The 10,000-nt window shown below is 39.3% G+C and overlaps 1 protein-coding gene and 7 non-coding genes across 8 annotated transcripts in view; 6 read left to right on the top strand and 2 right to left on the bottom strand.

Annotated features, from left to right (window-relative positions):
* The window catches only part of LOC135101585 (probable inactive 1-aminocyclopropane-1-carboxylate synthase-like protein 2), a 100,269-nt gene that overhangs the window by 40,634 nt on the left and 49,635 nt on the right, over positions 1–10,000 (top strand). The window lies entirely within an intron of this gene.
* On the top strand, positions 73–144 carry Trnat-ugu (transfer RNA threonine (anticodon UGU)). The gene has a single exon. It is a non-coding gene; the product is annotated as a tRNA-Thr (tRNA).
* On the top strand, positions 1,984–2,055 carry Trnat-cgu (transfer RNA threonine (anticodon CGU)). Its single transcript has one exon. It is a non-coding gene; the product is annotated as a tRNA-Thr (tRNA).
* Positions 3,188–3,259, top strand: Trnat-ugu (transfer RNA threonine (anticodon UGU)). Its single transcript has one exon. It is a non-coding gene; the product is annotated as a tRNA-Thr (tRNA).
* Positions 5,051–5,134, bottom strand: Trnal-uaa (transfer RNA leucine (anticodon UAA)). Its single transcript has one exon. It is a non-coding gene; the product is annotated as a tRNA-Leu (tRNA).
* Trnat-ugu (transfer RNA threonine (anticodon UGU)) lies at positions 5,925–5,996 on the bottom strand. The gene has a single exon. It is a non-coding gene; the product is annotated as a tRNA-Thr (tRNA).
* Trnat-ugu (transfer RNA threonine (anticodon UGU)) lies at positions 6,582–6,653 on the top strand. Its single transcript has one exon. It is a non-coding gene; the product is annotated as a tRNA-Thr (tRNA).
* Positions 7,072–7,143, top strand: Trnat-cgu (transfer RNA threonine (anticodon CGU)). The gene has a single exon. It is a non-coding gene; the product is annotated as a tRNA-Thr (tRNA).

Here is a 10,000-nt window from a genome sequence, read left to right as displayed (position 1 = left end):
AAATAAGTAAACATAAATAAAATAGTAATATTAATGACAAACATATTCACATTGCGCAATGTGCGTCACCAAGCCTCCTTAGCTCAGGGGCAGAGCACTGGTCTTGTAAACCAGGGGTCGTGAGTTCGATTCTCACAGGGGGCAATAACCAAACTTTTAAGTCGTGACGGGACCTGGGTGCTGCTGGGGCACTTATGAGGTAATGGGGTTGTGTTGGGCTGCCGTCCTGGGTTGCCTTTCTCCGCGGGGTTCCGGTGTGTGTGGTAAGTGCGTGCGTGGCTGTGAGGCGCGGTGGATGGAGCAGTGAGGATAACGCTGGTGATGGTGGAAAAGGTGATTCAGCATTTGAATAAAAGTTTTGGTTATCTTATGTTATTATGTGTTCTTTGGTGATAATGATGTTAGTTGTTAATAGCAGTAGTAGTAGTAGTAGTAATAGTTCTTAGCATGCTGGGGTATTACCGATTGGGACAAACACTTACGTACTTTTAATATTAGCGTCGATGACTTCTATCGTATGATTTGATAGCGGAGAGAGAGAGAGAGAGAGAGAGAGAGAGAGAGAGAGAGAGAGAGAGAGAGAGAGAGAGAGAGAGAGAGAGAGAGAGAGAGAGAGAGAAGTGGGGGGAAAATTCATATTGTATGGGTTATCTTCCTGTGATATAACGGTGTGCTCAGCTACGTGGCTGTCATCCCACCTTATCATGACGGTGTGGTACTGTTTCACATTAACGGAATCAGGTGTAAATGTATTGCCCTTAAAAACAGTTATTTACGTCATAGTTACTAGTGTTCACTTTAATGGACAAATTATGTAATTGTCTTGTTATTTTTCTCCAAGATGCTGTAATTCATAACGGAACTAGTGAAGTATTGCGACACCATCGTCATTATTAAGTAATCAGAGGAAGTTCATCAAAATGCTTCTCTCTCTCTCTCTCTCTCTCTCTCTCTCTCTCTCTCTCTCTCTCTCTCTCTCTCTCTCTCTCTCTCTCTCTCTCTCTCTCTCTCTCTCTGATGGGAGATCCTCCCATCTTAATGTGATGTGTACTACCATACATATCACCAAATATTGACCCAGAGATATTGCAGGCTTTAATTTTGTTTTCTTACCTGTGACTTACTTGAATGCTGGTAATCTTTGCCCCATGAATGTGATTTTAGTATATTGCTTATCCCTGGTCACTAGTCATTATTAATTAGTGTGTGTGTGTGTGTGTGTGTGTGTGTGTGTGTGTGTGTGTGTGTGTGTGTGTGTGTGTGTGTGTGTGTGTGTGTGTAATTTGCAGAGTTTTGAGAGGCCAGGTAGAACATTTGATCGCCAGCACGATGGTACGATCGACATAAGTTGTATTCTTCTTGCCACTTCATAGTCTTTCATAACTCTAAATATTTAAAATATGTAGACCTTTATCACGTTCCATTTTGGCATTCATCTGAAAATCACAGAAACGCATCGAGTGATTTAACATGCAACAGAGAGGTAAGAACTAAATAATAATGACCAAGTGTAAGTAATATTATAGTCAATAATATTATAGTCGACTTATGACTCTAGGGAATATTCGTGTCTTCGGTTCGGGGAAGAGTTGAAATAATATAGTTTTATGTCGTATAATTAATTACTGTTTGGAGTAGTGGTGATCTCCCACTGAGATAAATAAAAGGGATGTCCATGGCAGGAGACTCACCGGAAGACCATCTTGCACTCTTCATTACTCGTCAGGTGCGCTCTTCACTCTCATTAATTAACCTGACAGTTACCGTGGAGTCGTTATCATTACCACGGCCGCGAACTCAGACAGGTGCAGGTTCGTGCGAGTGTTGCATTGTCGTGCGGGCTTCCACTGTATGCAAGAGCCACATCGCAACCATTACTTCGCGTCATCTTTACTCTGCCGCCCATACCCACTCAATATCCGTTTTCTCCCCTTTTCTCCCAAGACTGGACAAATTGTACAGGTGTATACATGTTGAACATCAGCCTCCTTAGCTCAGTGGTAGAGCACTGGTCTCGTAAACCAGGGGTCGTGAGTTCAAACCTCACAGGGGGCAACCCTTGTTTATGCACTGAAGAACCACTGGCGCAGATAATTTGCTAAAAAAGACGTGGTTAAGAAAACAAAGCGGTTACACATGTGCAATGCATTGTTTTGCCTACCCGCTAGAAATTTTGTTCCGACACACTCGTACATACCAACGCGGCACACAGGGTAATCCCAAGGCAGGCAGTGTATGGCGATGAGCTAATAGTATATGCAAGACGCGGGATGCATATGTGCCATGGTGAAGAGTGGCGACTGTACTCGAGTTGTCGCAGGCATGCTTTGTCTGGTCGAGGGTCCAAAGGTCAAGAACATTGATAACTTAAAGAGGTGATGGGATTCGAATAGAGAAGAAAATTATTACCCATACCCCCACTACCACCTATACTAATAACTCAGAACGTGCGGGAAATTATGAAGAAAAAAAGAAGCTTGTGTGGGTGTGTGTACGCGTATGTGTGTGTGTGCCCATTATCATTGCTGGTGAACTATAGTTACAAATAATAACAAGGGTCTCGCTCATAATGAGGTGTTTCATCCCCATCCTACCATCAAACAAGGACATCATTATATGATGTTATGCTTCTATTTTGTAGCCTCCAATACTCTCAATGCATTTCGAAACACACACACACACACACACACACACACACACACACACACACACACACACACACACACACACACACACACACACACTCACTCACTTTGACACAGTTTAATATGGAACACTTCTTAAGCCCTGTTTATTTTTACCACAGTTTCTGAAGTAAGATGAATCATACGAGTGGTTACATTTCTCGCTAGATGTTTGTTTTATGATGTGTTATATTTTGCAGTCTTTGTTGTCGTGAGTAGCTCGTGTACCACACGCTTTATATACAAACCCTTCTTGTGTAAACGAACTCCGTGTACAGCTGAGGGTCGTTTCTTCCTTGGTGTTGGTGCTTATATCGATGACGAAGTCATCGATGCAGTTAGAATTAGAATTAATAATTATAATCAGTAACAATAATCGTGGATAAATTAATCACAATTTATTAGGATAACTAGAATAATATTCTCGCGCAGTTTTTTGCTCCAGGTAATGATCCGAAGCACATGTCATTGGTTGGCTCACGTACCTTCTACTTGTGTCGCATGCCTCCTTAGCTCAGGGGCAGAGCACTGGTCTTGTAAACCAGGGGTCGTGAGTTCGATTCTCACAGGGGGCAGAGTGACGTATGGTTTTTGCTTCATGCGGAAGTCATGAACTGTTGATACCAGTATAGCTTTCCTTCTGAATGACTCCACATTTTTGTCATTCTTCTGTCTCCTTGAGGAAAGTGACGCGGTAAGAGGTCAGCTTTATGTATGTAATCAATATTAGCCATCAGTGAAACGTGTGTATAAGGCATTTCTTTTTTTTTTACTGTTGCTGCTCCTGCTCCTCTTGTTATGATTATTATTATTGTTCATTATTGTTGTTGTTGTTGTTGTTCTTGTTATTGTTATTGTTATTGTTATAATTGTTATTATTATTATTATTATTATTATTATTATTATTATTATTATTATTATTATTATTAGATGTTGATTTTACTGACATGATCAACTGTTCCCAATTTTGCGTCTTTTTTTTTTTCTAGCTTTCAACACTTTGTTTTACATTAGACCCAGTGTAATTTTTACTCGTGTCGTGTGTGTGTGTGTGTGTGTGTGTGTGTGTGTGTGTGTGTGTGTGTGTGTGTGTGTGTGTGTGTATGTGTGTGTATTTCTACGAGTCACAGTTGTCCTAAATGTTTTTTTTTTTTTATACGAAACATGTACTCGATCATCCACACTATTAACCTAATGGATGTCAAAATTACAGAAAACGATAACAAGGTCATTGTAACACTTTTGATAAGGTGACTTTTTTTTTTTCAAGATGGCCACTGGCCAAGGTCAACAAAAATTATGAAAAAAAAAAAAAACTCACTGTCAGTATAGCTGAATTTAATCACCTCCAGCCTCAGAGACAACTATTCATATTGTGGTTTGCAGGTGAGACAAGACAGCCTAAGTAACACAATAAAGAAGAGGTCCTTTCTTATCGATAAGTGAAGCATATATTCTATCTTAACTATATATCAGTGGTGAAATCGAATTGAGAGAGAGAGAGAGAGAGAGAGAGAGAGAGAGAGGAGAGAGAGAGAGAGAGGAGAGAGAGAGAGAGAGAGAGAGAGAGAGAGAAGGGGGGGATGGGGAGCGTTGATATGTTATGGGTTATCTTCTGTGATTTAACGTGGCAATTACTGTACAACCTGGGAACACATAAGATATACTAACACATGATTTACGCACTAGAACATTTCGGTTACGTGACGTTCATCTCCATTTGCACACTTTGATGGCAAGTATTAGACGCCACTCGAAGAGGCAAATGAATAAAGTTCCCTGTATGCAAGATGTGAATGAGGGAGGAAAGTAATAAGATCAAGTTGTGTTACTTTTGCTTATAATGTAGCACATGGAAGACATTTACAAATGAAGTTTGAACCTGACAAAGGCAAGTTTGATGAGAAGAGGACTACCACTACGTGGGATCGTGCTAAAAATATATACTCTGACTACCAGTTAAGTTGATGGTGCTATAGTCCTCAGTATTAAGTTTACAGTAGAATTCGTAATTTTGAATTGTGTCGAAGTATGAAATATCATATTGTCCTTGTCTATATTGCCTGTTCATTAAGATACCCTGATTATAGCAGAGCTGGAATGTGCAGACGACGTATGATACCTCACTATACTGCCACAATCATAAATCATCCACTTTAGCTGCCGTTATACGTTATATATATATATATATATATATATATATATATATATATATATATATATATATATATATATATATATATATATATATATATGTGTGTGTGTGTGTGTGTGTTGCATATTCCTTTCAAAGTGTAAAACGTTCATTACATTAAGTGAACATTTGTCATCATATAAGTGTTCCCCATCAAAACCACTCCACATCGTGTCAGGTGTGGGGTTCGAACCCACGCACTCTTTCGAGTACCAGAACTTAAGTCTGGCGCCTTAGACCACTCGGCCAACCTGACGGTGATCGAGTGGGAATTATTGTTTTCATTTTACATATATTTTTATAGTTTCATTTTTCTTTGCATTATTTTCATCATATCATTTCTTTCTACAACAACATCAATCGTGCGATATAAATTTCATCCCGAAATAAGTTAAAAAGTGTTTACTCTAATACTAATATTGTTTATCTGTCCTCCCAACGATCGTAACCAGTCTACCATTTATATTGAAGTGAATATCTTATCTATGTTGCTGAGATGGATCGTTATTGTGGTTACTTTTACCTCTCAGCAAGCCACCCGTAGGCACTAAGGAGATATAGTACATTCTCACACCTTACTTAGATATTCTATGATAATTAACCTTGGAAGATGAGTATTACATTGGATTTTGAGTTTATAGTCCTAATCTATGGAGCCAACTTTTATACAGTTGATGAAAATTAATGTAAGAATAATTTCACTATCCTAAATTTATCAATAGCTTATACCTAGAGAGAGAGAGAGAGAGAGAGAGAGAGAGAGAGAGAGAGAGAGAGAGAGAGAGAGAGAGAGAGAGAGAGAGAGAGAGAAAAATATATATATTGACAATCCTTTGTCAGGACTCGAACGTTTGCAGTGAAAAAGCAGCTTGCAAGAGTGGAGCTGCGCGCGCCACCTGGATGGCAAGAAGAGAAGACAAGATCAATACACTGGTGTTCTTGCTCCTAGCGCATAACAATAAATTCCTGAAAGATCACACTGTGTATGATGCATTGAATTACAAAAATAAAGCAATGAATTTAATTTGCATAATATTTTCCTTATGTGCCCCCTGTGAGAATCGAACTCACGACCCCTGGTTTACAAGACCAGTGCTCTGCCCCTGAGCTAAGGAGGCTTCGACATTACTCTCGAATCTTATGATCAAGAATTTCCTTTTTGGCCGTTGGCTGAATATAAGCTTTGAAAAAAATTATTTAGGCAGTTCTCATGCCAACATAATTCATATAAATGGTGTTTGCAGTAGTGGTGTTCCCTTAATTTTGTATTGTTACCAAGCAGTACACAAAACCAGTAACGAAAGATTCAGTAAAGGTGCTTACTAATTTTCCTTTGATAAGATGATAAAGCTGCAGTAATATTCATGTTATATGATGGTTATGTGTGCTCAGTTATTAGGCTGGTTGTAGTAGCGGTTCACTCATTGGAATTAGTATACCTAATCGGAATTTGTTCACTGTTTGGATCTCTCTCTCTCTCTCTCTCTCTCTCTCTCTCTCTCTCTCTCTCTCTCTCTCTCTCTCTCTCTCTCTCTCTCTCTCTCTCTCTCATACGCGCCGCGCCAAGCGGGTACGTGCTTGCGAACGCGCGCGAACACACACACACACACACACACACACACACACACACACACATTTCAAATCATGTTATAACATGAAGCTGTACCCGTATATGTCATCTTTGTAAAGCATGTGAAGTTATCGCCTCCTTAGCTCAGGGGCAGAGCACTGGTCTTGTAAACCAGGGGTCGAGAGTTCAAATCTCTCAGGGGGCAACACTGTTTTAATCTCGGTGCCATAATGAATCACAGTATTCCACTTAGTACACGCTTAATTAACAGAAAATAGAAGTAACAGTATGGTTTTGACTAGCATGGTTAAATTACACATTGTTGTGTGTGAAATTTAACTCTGAACTATATGAATGTTTTATTATTTTAAGGATATTGGGCTCTGTGATGATTCGTAAGTGTTGAGTCATTACAAGGAAAACAAACAATTTCTTCATCGTTAGTGACAATACTCATTGATAAGTATTCTTAGTTTTGGTAAGATATTAATAAAATTATATTACTGTGTATTTTAACTCTTAGGTACCGTTTTAAGCATTACCAGTAAAAAAAAAAAAAAAAGTAATAGATAAATAAATAAATAAACGATTTTGTATTCCATCCATCAGTGACATAAACGTTCGCCTCCTTAGCTCAGTGGTAGAGCACTGGTCTCGTAAACCAGGGGTCGTGAGTTCAAACCTCACAGGGGGCACAATGTTTAGTGCTGCTGGTGCTCTGTAAGACTATCAATACCCCTTAATTGTGGGGACTTTGCTTGGCAGTTATTTTAAAGTTTGTCGAACTGTGAGATGTCTCAAGAGAAAGAAAAAAAGTCTTATGATGAACAGAGAAGAAATATAACACTGGCGGTAAGTCGTATCTAGTTGAATTAACTCATTTGTATTTTACTATTGTATGTGGCAAATATAAACAGCAGAGAACATTTTGATCATTCGAAAAATAATAAAGTTTCAGCTGGGACGCTCATAAATCAACCGAGCCTCTTTGAGAACCTTTCCCTTTTTATTCCATGAACCGCACGTCTGGCAGAGTGGCTGCGGTGCCAGCGAGGAGCTGATGATAGCTTTTCATTATTTTGTCTGTTTTCCGCTTGTATTCCACTATACAATTCATAAACCCAGAAACAGTAAAATTAAGTGGATCAATAAAACATTGACCGGTCACTGCCTAGCTGCAGCTTATGAAATGAGAGGATTCTCTTCAAGATGAATTTCTTATTTTCACGCTGTTGCGTTGGAATACATCATTCTACATCCGTGATGTGTGACATTCACATGATTAATAGCAGTTAGCTACAAGAAAGTTGCACAATATATATATATATATATATATATATATATATATATATATATATATATATATATATATATATATATATATATATATATATATATATATATATATTTGATTAGTCTTCTTTGGAGCATCAGCATCTTTTATTAATAACAGTTGTGAAAATTAGTAAACAGATAACCCCATGACTAGAGGCTGAAATAAATTTTCACTTATGTGAATTGGACTCTCTCTCTCTCTCTCTCTCTCTCTCTCTCTCTCTCTCTCTCTCTCTCTCTCTCTCTTTACAGTCACCCTCCTCGCACCACCCTCTCTCCCTCACTTCGTCTTCCGCAGCTGCCCGCCAGCCGTACATGGTGACCCAGTTCTCAGGGCGCCACTAGAGGGTTGGGCAGACAGTCACCTGTGGTTTACTCTCTTAATGGTAGGAACACGCGAATGGGAGGTCAGCTTTGTTGTTCCTCAGGGCTGTATGCAAATCCTTTCACACGCCCATATTCTCTTCTTCCTCAGTACATTATTTTGTTTTTACCATTGGGCTGCTTCTGTTGCATCATGACCCTGTGTGCTCAGGTTGTTTGACTGCGTGGCGATGCCTCCGACGGCAGCACGCAGCACAGGAGTATGTTGTCTGGTTGAGCAAGCTATGCAAATATTTTCTCTTTCTGATCCCTCGGTTCCGGATATTGGAGTTGGAGTGAAGGTATACTCGTACTGATGAATGGCGAAACTTTCATATATTTTCTTTTCCTGGTGTTAGACGACGGTGAACTGTGCTTGGAGCAAAGTTCGAAGTTGTCAAGGAAAGAAAACGCATGGACTGACAAAGTTGTGCATGCCTCTTTCGTGTAATGTTTCTTATTGTGGAAGTGTGAGGACTTCGATTTCCAAAAATGACTGGCTAGGTGTCACGGTTGATGGACGCTCTGGCTGCAAGATCTCACCTTGTGGCCTCTTAATGACGGTACCGTTCTTCGATGGAAGGGAGAGAGTAATCTTTCCACTTAATATCTCAACTGACGCTTCAAGGTTGCTCCAACAATGGGTGACTTATCGGCTTGCTTGGTGGGTTGCGGGCATCGGATGCAGAAAGACAAGGCAAGAGTTTGTGAGTATACTAAGGTTGTGGTTCCTTACATGCTTCTTCGTCACTGCTGTTAGTTAAGAATGATTTCGTGATCTTATGTACGAGTATATGTTGTGACTGGCATACCATAGAAGGAATCTCTTTGTATGTGAAAAACATAGGGTGACCGTGGAGAAAATACCATAGGCCATTAACTAATTAGGGAAACCTTGTCATGGTTCAGTGGAGTTCTTGAACCACAAGATAACAGTGATAAACTGTATTGAATACTTTTTTTCTTATATGGTCGCAGTGCCTGCTCCAACATTTTCATGATGTATATAATTTATGTAGCTATGTGCCTCAAAATAAAATGTTCACTGTTATATTTAAGGAAAACTCTAAGCACCCATAAAACACAGCAGAACCCACTAAAAATTCTTAGGCAGATCTTCACAATATTTTACATCTCTACTCCAGAATTAGTTTCCATGAAGTCTGGTCTGTCGTTGTCATTTCTTCTCTTCTCAGATGCCGAATGTATATAAGGGCCTGCGCATGACTTCCTGTTTGATCCCATCCTCATTCCATCTGCTAATGCTAAAAGTTACATGTACGTATGTTTATTCCTTCATCCCTTGAGTCATGGTCGATGGTCTGGAACACGCCATCTTGTTATAAGGGATATTTCCAACTTTATAACCTTTATAATTATGACGAACTCCTCCAAGAAAGACGATAGAAGAATTCTAGGAATTAAGTAAGCCACGTCACCTTCACAACACAATCCTCACTGCATACATATCTTGACATGGTAAGCTTAAGTTTCACCTTCGCCTTACCTGTACATTAGTCGCTTTTCGTGACAAGGGTTATCCACCCGGAGCTGAATTTGGTGGTTAGTGAAGCTGCTTGCTTGAGAGAGACTACTAGTAACAATTTAGAAAGCACGCAAATAGCGACTTTCCCTTTGAAATTGAGTGTACACGCACTCTTCTCTGATGTGAACAATTTTCAAATACAAATTCATTTGTAAAAGTCTTTTTATTCCATAGTTATTGTGCAGACGTATTATTCATACGCGTATGTATGTATGTATGTATGTATGTATGTATGTATGTATATATATATATATATATATATATAGAGAGAGAGAGAGAGAGAGAGAGAGAGAGAGAGAGAGAGAGAG

The sequence above is a fragment of the Scylla paramamosain genome, chromosome 6 (genome assembly GCF_035594125.1).
Source record: "Scylla paramamosain isolate STU-SP2022 chromosome 6, ASM3559412v1, whole genome shotgun sequence".
NCBI lineage: Eukaryota > Metazoa > Arthropoda > Malacostraca > Decapoda > Portunidae > Scylla > Scylla paramamosain.
Note: the sequence above shows the minus strand (reverse complement) of the source record. Positions and strands in the feature narration are given on the sequence as shown.